At 33.4% G+C, this 9,866-nt stretch overlaps 1 protein-coding gene across 2 annotated transcripts in view; it reads right to left on the bottom strand.

The window, feature by feature from the left end:
• The window catches only part of LOC108361245 (4-hydroxybutyrate coenzyme A transferase), a 36,533-nt gene that overhangs the window by 5,182 nt on the left and 21,485 nt on the right, over positions 1-9,866 (bottom strand). The gene's annotated exons all lie outside the window — the stretch shown is intronic.

Here is a 9,866-nt window from a genome sequence, read left to right as displayed (position 1 = left end):
AACTAAAATTTTCTAATTTATAAAGGCTATTCAACTGGTTTATCTTATTTTATCTTTGCACTTTTGTTTTGAAAATGTGGCTTTATTTTATTGCTAAATGTGGATTAAAAAGAATTACACCTTCTTTGGCACTTTTATTTTTCTATTTGGCACATTTTGGCACTTTTTTATCCTCAATATGGCACCTCATAACTAAGGAGAGTTGGCAGCCCTGATTGGAAGATTTCTGCTGTGTTTTGAGGCAACAACTTGTCAGCATATAATTTGTGTTTCAAAAGTGTGTGAAAACCAATCAATTAACTTTTACGATGTCGGTTCCGATATTAAATAATCANTATGATCTCGGTTCCGATATTAAATAATCAATAATTGTTTATACCCGCATTTTGGCATATTGGCTCGTTGAATAATAATAATCTAATAAATAGTGTCGTCGTTCTCCTTAGCTGCTTTTAAATGACTGCTGGCGGAGACATAAATACAGTGTAAGAAAATTCTTTTTCTATAATTGTTTCCTTATAGAAAGGTTGGGTTCTTTTCCACCTTAGACATTCCGAATTCGTTCAAAATATGCTAATTTAAAACACAGAATTCTTTCAGTGCTGCTGCGGGGTTTTTTACATGTACTGTTGCTTCAATTTAATAGTGTTCGCTTTATTTTTGTAGAAACGAAAAATGTTTTGCAAGTTATGGATCATTTCTCCACTCTTTCTTCAAATATTTGTGGTATTCCAGCTGTGCGCAGGCGTTTAGTTTTTCGCATAGTGTTTTTACATATTCGTAATTTAAATTCTTTTTTTAATAGAATCAATTGGTNAGAACAACATTTTTTTCTATGAATCGACATACTTTAAGCATTGTTGACGCTATTTCCATTTGAATGAGGAAATAGCGTCAATGACTTTATTTCCAAATTTTTGTTGACTTTATTTCGCCTTTGAAAAGGTAATAATGTCAATTGACTTTATTTCGCACCAGGGTGGGAAATAAAGTCAATTGACCTTATTTCCATTGACCTTATTACCTGTCACCCATGGGCATATCTTGGTAGCCGCTGCACTAATTTCTTCCAAACTTGGCACAGTTGTTCGCCTTGATACACCATACCAAATGGCCGAGAATTTTTAAAATCGGACAATAACCACGACCACATCTTATATAACGGTAATTTAGAGAAATATGAAATACTCGATAAATCAGTAAATATTAAAGCTTAAATAGCGTCAACAATGCTTAAAGTATGTCGACTCATAGAAAAAAATGTCGTTCTTACAATAAACATTCGGAATGTCTAAGGTGGAAAAGAAACCAACTTTTCTATAAGGAAACAATTATAGAAAAAGAATTTTCTTACACTGTATTCATGTCTCCGCCAGCAATTTGTGACAACATCATTTAAAAGCAGCTAAGGAGAATGACGACACTATTTATTAGATGGCACATTCAACGAGCCAATGTGCCAAAATGCTGGTATAAACAATTACTGATTATTTAATATCGGAACCGAGATCATATAAGTGAATTGATTGGTTTTCTCACACNAGCAGTAAGGAGGAGTGTTTTAAATAAACAGAAAGGCTCGAGTTAGGTGGTATATAAGCAGCAACAAGATAAACGCTAATAGAATGATATCTTATTCGAACGCAGAGGAATTCAACTTCATCGGTGTCAGTGAACTCAATTTCTTCAGAAGAAAGGTCAGTCTGGACAGCGATTAAGACGCCTCCACCTTTTTTATTTAAACGGTCGTTTCGAAACACTTCATACTTAGGACACAAAATTTCCGAGTTGAACACATTCGGCTTGAGCCAGGTTTCAGTAAACACCAGTACTTTGAAGTCAAAATCATAGGACTGCAAGTGTAACCTTGATAGCTTTGTGTTCAAACCTCTCACATTTTGGTAGTAAATGCTAATGGTGAGGTTACTTATTAGTTTTTTGATGCCGAGGTGGAAAGCGGAAGTTGAGCCAAATTTTGCCCTTGCGGTCTAGATCTAAATTCAAATTCGCGAATGAAGGCACCGCTTGGCCAATGAAGGCACCGCTTGGCCACAACACAAATTATATGCTTTTTTACTGCAGACAAGTTGTTGCCCCAAAACACAGCAGAAATCTTCCAATCAGGGCTGCCAACTATCCTTAGTTATGAGGTGCCATATTGAGGATAAAAAAGGGCCAAAATGTGCCAAATAGAAAAAAAAGTGCCAAAAAAGGTGTAATTCTTTTTAATCATTCACATTTAGCAATAAAATAAAGCCATATTTTCAAAACAAAAGTGCAATGATAAAATAAGATAAACCAGTTGAATAGCCTTTATAAATTAGAAAATTTTAGTTGAGAAGAAGAAGTGCACGCAAAGGATTTCACAAAAATGTATTGAGATGTAATTTTTTTTACAAAAGTGCCATTTTGGCACTTTGTGCCAAATTGAAAAATTAAGTGCCATTTGAAGTAAAATAGGGACAAATGGCACGGCTTGAGCCAAGTTGGCATCCCTGCTTCTAATAACTTACAAATATAAAAATGTGAAATATCGAGGGCTTGAATTCATTAATACCATCTATCTGCAATTTGCACAAAAACTAATTTGTGATTTTAGAAACCATCTGGGACTTATTACCTGTCGTTATATAAGGTAGCATTAATATCACTGTTGACGGTTAAATCTTAGGTGGATTTTTATATCAGAATCTCATCTTTGTGAAAAGTTTGCAGACAGAGGGTATTTTATTGAATATAAGCCCTCGATGTTTAAAATATATAAAAATTTTATTTCAACGTATACAAAAAATAAATCTACCTGCTTTACAGCACGGCGGGAGACGGGGAAGGGGGGCCGTGGCGTAGCGTGACGTGGTGTGCGCGCAGGTCCCGCGGGGTACGCGGGGCGCGCGCCTTGTGGCGCGCTGACGCGGGCCGCCGCGAAACTAAACAAATTTAATGTTTAAAAGAGAAATAATGTCATTGGATTTTATTTCGTTTTTAAAAAGGTAATAATGTCAATTGACTTTATTTCGCACCAGGGTGGAAAGTAAAGTCAACTGACCTTATTTCCGTTGATCTTTTTACCTGTCACCATGCATTTATGGTAAAATTTTGAAAAAAGTGGGCGTGGCACCGCCCACCCATGATCAGATATATGTATCTCGGTAACCGTCACACCAATTTGTACCAAACTCGGTATGGTTATTGTGCTATCCAGACAAAAGCATAATGTGGAAAATTATTAAAATCGGACTAAAATTACGGCCGCTTTTCATATAACGGTAAATTTCAAAAATGCTTGAAACTTCAATATTTCCAAATTTAAGGGCGCTAATTTCCTCAAAATTGATACTAAAAACAATCCCTTGAAAAGAAGTAACATTATTTGGAAAATGGGCGTGATATCGCCCACGTAAGACTATATAAGTTTATCTCATTATGTTTAACTGAACGCACCCCGGATTACAATGTAGTGGTAGTTTTCGGAAAGGTGGAAAACATATATTTAATACTTGTGCCGGGTATTTAATGTTCGGCTCCGCTCATTTTGAAGTTATGTCTAACGGAGTTCGAATATGTAATAAAATCTGTGTTCGTATGGAAAAGTCGCTTATGTCGAAAGGCTGGCTTTAGTATAATGCGGCATTCCCTTTATTCTTTAAACGACAATAAATTTTTTGCAGAGACTTAATAAGAATATTGACTTGCTAGTATAGGAACTATTTATTGCACGTTTATTTGCCAAAAGTTGTTCAACGGCTCAGCGCCAGTGAGCTATTCGCAATCCTATGCTGCGAATGCCGATTTATACTAAAGCCTGCCTTTCGACATAAGCTACTTTTCCATACGAACACAGAAATAAAGTATGTAAATAGATAAAAAAAAGTATAAAAAAAAACAAACAAAAAATGGTTTTCTTATTGATATTTAATGTACAAAAAAGTTATGTCTAACGGAGTTCGAATATGTAATAAAATAAAGTATGTAAATAGATAAAAAAAAGTATAAAAAAAAACAAAAAAAATGGTTTTCTTATTGATATTTAATGTACAAAAATTGTTAATAACAAGTAAATTGACAGCTAATGCAAAGGTAATGGACCCCTGACTACTCCTCTCGGAGAGGTAACCACTCTTGACTATTTCGCGGCCATCGCCATAGAAATATAGTTACCTTTCCTCTAAGAAAATATACAGATACCTTTAGCTCCTTCGTAATCAACTTCAAGTTAACTTATAGTTAGATGCATTTCCCGAGGGTATAAGGGCTAAGGCACCAGACATTAAAAACAATAAATACATATGTATATGTAGGTATGTAAATAGGTAAACACATGGGTGTGGTTTGACGAGATAAAAATGGATTGGCGGCTAACAATTTTATTTAATCAGTAGCTAAGTTTCCTCATAAATTATATTACATACTATCAGATTATCAACGAAAGCATTTGTACGCTATCGCACTTACTTTGTTTATATGTATGCATGGATGTATGTATATATGTATATATGGGTATTTCCATGGGCCTTACGTGACGCTCGTATGATAAAATGTTAAAAAAAAGAATTGAAAAGTCAAAACTTTAAAAAGGTTGTTCTAGATTTGCATAGCAATTAAATGGCCCCTTATTCAGTAAAAAAATTATAACTGCTGGTAGTAGCGATTTAAAGATATTAGTAAACTTACGCGCTGGCGTGACGTTACAAAAAACAAAAGTGGGTTTTGACTTCGAATACAAAAATTCAAAACTCTGCGAATTGGGCAAGAATATTTGTATAAAAGCTTTTGTAGTAATAATTTTGTAGTAAGATTAATTTTCCATGTTTTGAAATGTAGAAATCTTTTCTGCTTTATGTTTAATCAGCTGAATTATCTGACGTGACGTTAACTGGCGTTACGTTACTAAAATTTCCATTGAAAAAATTTTGTTAATATTGTTCTTGAAAGAATTTTTAACGGGGGAAAAACATTCATTTTATGTCAAACGTACTTTTTATTTTGACATCAGCGCCACCAGTGGTTTTATCTTTTGCAAGTCTATGTCCTACTACGTTTCAACTAAACATGCCAAATGTGAAACAAATCAATTCATAAATACGTATGACATACATGTATGTAGTATTTATACATACATATATATATTTTGATTTGTGGATTGTGCTAAATAGTTAAATTTGCATTGCGTTCGATAATATGCACAAATTAGTCTATAGTGAATTTGTCAGGTATGTTGGCGAATTAGTAAGTATGTATTTGTGAATCAGAATGCGAACAATTTACTCTGATAATTACAAAAATATCTACATACATATGTATTTACATATTTAAGGTTTAAATGATGGCAAAGCTTGAATGGGAAAATATATCAAGCGTATTCTTCTAAACGCGTAAATGCCTCGTAGACACGTAAACCACGTAAATTTACTTAATTTTGTATGGAAAATCGGTTTATTTACGAGGTATACGCGGGTACGAGGCATTTCAATGTTTAGATGCTTCTGGTGCATTTTTTCATTTAAATTCCAATTTGTTTTCTATTGTTTTTTATTAAAAAAAAAATTCATATTCCATTCTACATACATATTAGACGTCCGCATCAATCCATTCAAAAAGACAAATTAATCATTCATACTATAATTTAATGAATGTGATTGGTTTTGAATTTCATTGAATTTAAACGAATGTGTGTTGATATGAGTATGGACATATACCTTGTTTATACCTACGCCAGAACCGCATACACAAAAATATGATTTGACTCAACACATATTTCTTTCAAGCATTTATACCTGTGTCGTTATAGCGCACTCGCTGAAACCGTATTCAAAAGTAAACAAAATTTGTTATTTTTATTCGATATTTCTTAAATAATTAATTGGCGCGGTGGACCGAAATGGAAGAGAACAAGAATTCAAATTTGTTATAATAATAATTCAAATTTAAAGAGGGCTGTATAAAGAAAATCAGCCTTTTTCCACATCGCGGCAAATGAGTGATGTGTTTATACCTGTTTTCTACCCGATGTGAGAAATAAAAAAGTGATTTGAAAACAAATTCCAGTCAGTACACTTTTGAATTTCTGAGCGTATTGAAAGTTGGTTTATGCTTCCGTTTTGAATCATAGCGAACTGGGTCAAAGCGCTTTTTGTGTTGGTATAAACCAGGGATGTTGCGAATGTGGAATTTTAGACATTCGCGGATGCAAATGCGGATGCGACTTATATAAGGCGGCCACGTCTTTGTTAAAGTAATGGAGATTCGGCAGGGAAGTGGTAAGGACCGCCAGGTGAAGGGCAATACCTTACCAGCAGCTTACACTTCACCCGGCTGTCCTTACCACGTCACTGACGCATCTCCCTTACTTTAACAAAGACGTGGCCACCTTATGTAAGTAGAAATATAGAATGTATATTAGGTATCAGACATACTTCTGAGCCGCTTTACAAAGTAAGTTACGTGTAATGCAGAGCAGTCGCTCGGAGTAGTTCGGTGCTTGGCAATAACTTCGGCTGCACGTTATTTTCCGGAGGTGCTCATTTTACGCTTCACTAGTAGATGACATTTGCCATGATGACAATTTTGGTACTAAAACTGAAAGAAAACATGGCTTACCTCTAATTAAGGCATCAACATTTTGATCAGTTTTGGTTATTTTTCTTTTGCTTGTTTAATGTTTATTTTTTCATACAAGTCTAGTTTATTATATAACAACTTTGTTCAAAAATTATAAAAAATCTGTAGTTTCAGCTAAATTTTTTATTCAGATGAATGTGCATGAAATATTTCCAACTACTAAGTCTATATTCTTATTAAGTCTCATCAAAAAATTCCTTGTCGTTTAATTAAAAAATAAAGGGAATGCCGCATTATACTAAAGCCAACTTCCCTACTGTTCCATACGAACACAGATATGCCTATAAACAACAGTATTGAGTTTTTATTTCAACTGTTTTGTTTGGCTTTTTGCTATTAGAATTTTATTGAGCGACAGGTGATTAGTAAAGAAATTATGTATTATTATCAAAGAAAGCGAGTTGATACAATTGTTCTAAAACAAAAACACAACACAAAACCAGTTAGGTTTATTTTTTTGTGAGAAAAAATAAGTAAATGGTGGTTTTGTTAAATATTTGCAAGGTTTGTAAGGAACAAATTTTTTGTTATTTTTTTTTTTACAAAAAGATGATTCATTATTAATATTAAAAATCAAGGTGATTATCTGTTTAAGTTAATCAATTCTGTTCTGTTTAATGTTTTAACGTATTATTTTTGTTGTTATTTAATTATGGTAATTTTTTCTTTAACAAAACCAGTGCAAATTTAAGCTAACAACTTTGTGCAATATTAAAAAAATTCAACAAACTTTCGTGCAAAATTTGGGCTTTTTTAAAAATTCTGAAAAATCAACCGTAATTTTGAAACTTGTGCTTTATTCTACTAGAATTCAATGGGCTACAAAACTGCATACTCAGAATCGAACTAAAATCTTGAAATTTTTACGAAACTTCGTTGAATTATAAATTTTCAAGGCAGTGTAACTCTATTGGTACATTTGTACAGATTTGCGCATTTTAAATTGGGCTATTGGTACAAAATAAAAAAATTGGGACAATTTGTAAATTTTTTTTGTAGTCAAAAGCTTGGTAGAATACAGCGATCTTGTATTGCGAATTTTGAACAAATTATTTTTCGTGATTGGGATAAAGAAATATATTTGGGTATTCACACAATTGGGACATGATTTGCACCAAATTTCGGCGAATTCCCAATCGTGTGACACTGCCCTTAAACTTGTATTTATACGCATGTTGGTAAAGAATGAACTATAAAAAATTAATCAAAATTAAATAAGAACCAAAATAATATTCTAAAACTTGTCAAAACTTGGTGCGGCTATAATTTTTTCGACTACTGTACATAAGTTGAATACGATTACTCGGCCGCGCTATCATAGTAGCACAATGTCACTAATATTTGACTTACAAACAAAATACGGACAGGGGTTTCAAAATTTAAACCCTGTTTGTGGGAAGTATTTAGAGTCCGACCGATTAATAGGCATCGGCTAGTATCAGCACACTGTAACATCTGCCTTAATTTACATTTTTGTCTGCTGGGTTCTTTATTGTTGTTGTATTGACTTCAAATCGTTATGAGAGAGGGAGTAGGGATGTACCAACAAGAATATACAACAAAAGAATGAAAGTCGTTCGAACTTGGAAATATAGCGATGGCAGAAATAAAAAGTGTTATACCATGTTACAGTTTTGCTCGTCACCATATGTATGTATGTACATACATGTGAATGTAATGTTGCATAACAAGCCAATTAATTCAATTATTTCTTTTCTTTTGTTTTTTTTTAACTCCGTGAAATGAACTGATTTTATGAACACATTTATTTGTAATTTTTTATGGAATCGGCCTCGGCATCGGCCGATTCTTTCCCCATAAGCCGATTAACCGGCATCGGCATCGGTACCTGAAAAAAAAAATTGGAATCGGTCGGACTCTAGAAATATTTTATTTTTTATCAGAATTTTTCTTTTAATCAATCTATGTTGAAATAAAAGTGAAAATAAAAATATATTTTGTTTGTTGCATTATCAGCTTTGGTATGGGATTATGTTTTATTCATGCAATATAAATGTAAGACTTCGTTGGGCCAGCTGGAAATTAACGTGAAAAGTAAAATTCAAATACATATTTATAAATGCGTATGCACTAGGAATGTTAATCCCGGGATCCCGGCCTTTGTTAGGTCCCAAAAATTCGGGATTCTTGGCAAATAATTCTAGGATTTTCGGGATTTGTAATTTACACTGATGGCAATAACAGAAACTCCTATTCTTCACCAGTATTGGCTATATTTCTTTTTATATTTAATATTCATAATATAATTCATATTTTGTTATAAATGTCTATAACACCGTGCGATAGTAAATTTTACACACAAACATTAATATATTCGCGAAACCATGGGATAAATATAGTAAAACTGCGTTTCTAGTTTTTCACTCTGACGTCAGTCATTCAAAAATTAATAAAACAAGTAAGAAAGTCTAAGTTCGGGCGGAGCCGAACATTAAATACCCGGCGCAAGTATTAAATATATGTTTTTTCACCTTTCCGAAAGCTAGATGGTAAACCGGGGTGTACCAATTTTGAGTAGCGTCCTTAAATTTCGAATTTTCGGAAATTCGGAATTTTAGTCCGATTTCAATAATTTTTAACAATTGTCTTTTATGTGGCAAGCACAATAACCGTACCGAGTTTGGTACAAATTGGGAGAACGGTTACCGATATACGTATATGTTATCATAAGTGGGCGGTGCCACGCCCATTTTCCAAAATTTTACCATAAACATATTTCTTGGTAAGGAATTGTTGCAAGCATCAATTTTGAATAAATTAGCGTTAATAGTTACTGATTTATCGAAGATTTTGTATTTATCTAAATTACCGTTATATGGGATGTGGGCGTGGTTATTGTCCGATTTTTTAAATTTTCGGCCATTTAGTATGCTGTACTAAGGCCAACAACTGTGCCAAGTTTGGAAGAAATTGGTGCAGCGGTTACCAAGATATACACATGTAACCATAAGTGGGCGTGGCTACGCCCATTTTCCAAAAATTTATAATATTCTTATTTTTCGTCTAAAAATTATTATAAATATCAATTTTGAGTGAATTATCTTCAGTAGTTACTAAAATATCGCAGTTTTCGTATTTCTGGAAATTACCGTTATATGGGAAGTGGGCGTGGTTATAGTCCGATTTTTTAAATGTTCGGCCATTTAGTATGCTGTATCGAGGGAAACCTACATACCAAATTTCGTTGAGATATCTCAATTTTTGCTCGAGTTATCGTGTACACGGAC

This window comes from Rhagoletis zephyria, unplaced genomic scaffold (genome assembly GCF_001687245.7).
Source record: "Rhagoletis zephyria isolate East Lansing unplaced genomic scaffold, Rhagoletis_zephyria_1.1 Rzeph_scaffold_00722, whole genome shotgun sequence".
Lineage (NCBI taxonomy): Eukaryota > Metazoa > Arthropoda > Insecta > Diptera > Tephritidae > Rhagoletis > Rhagoletis zephyria.
Note: the sequence above shows the minus strand (reverse complement) of the source record. Positions and strands in the feature narration are given on the sequence as shown.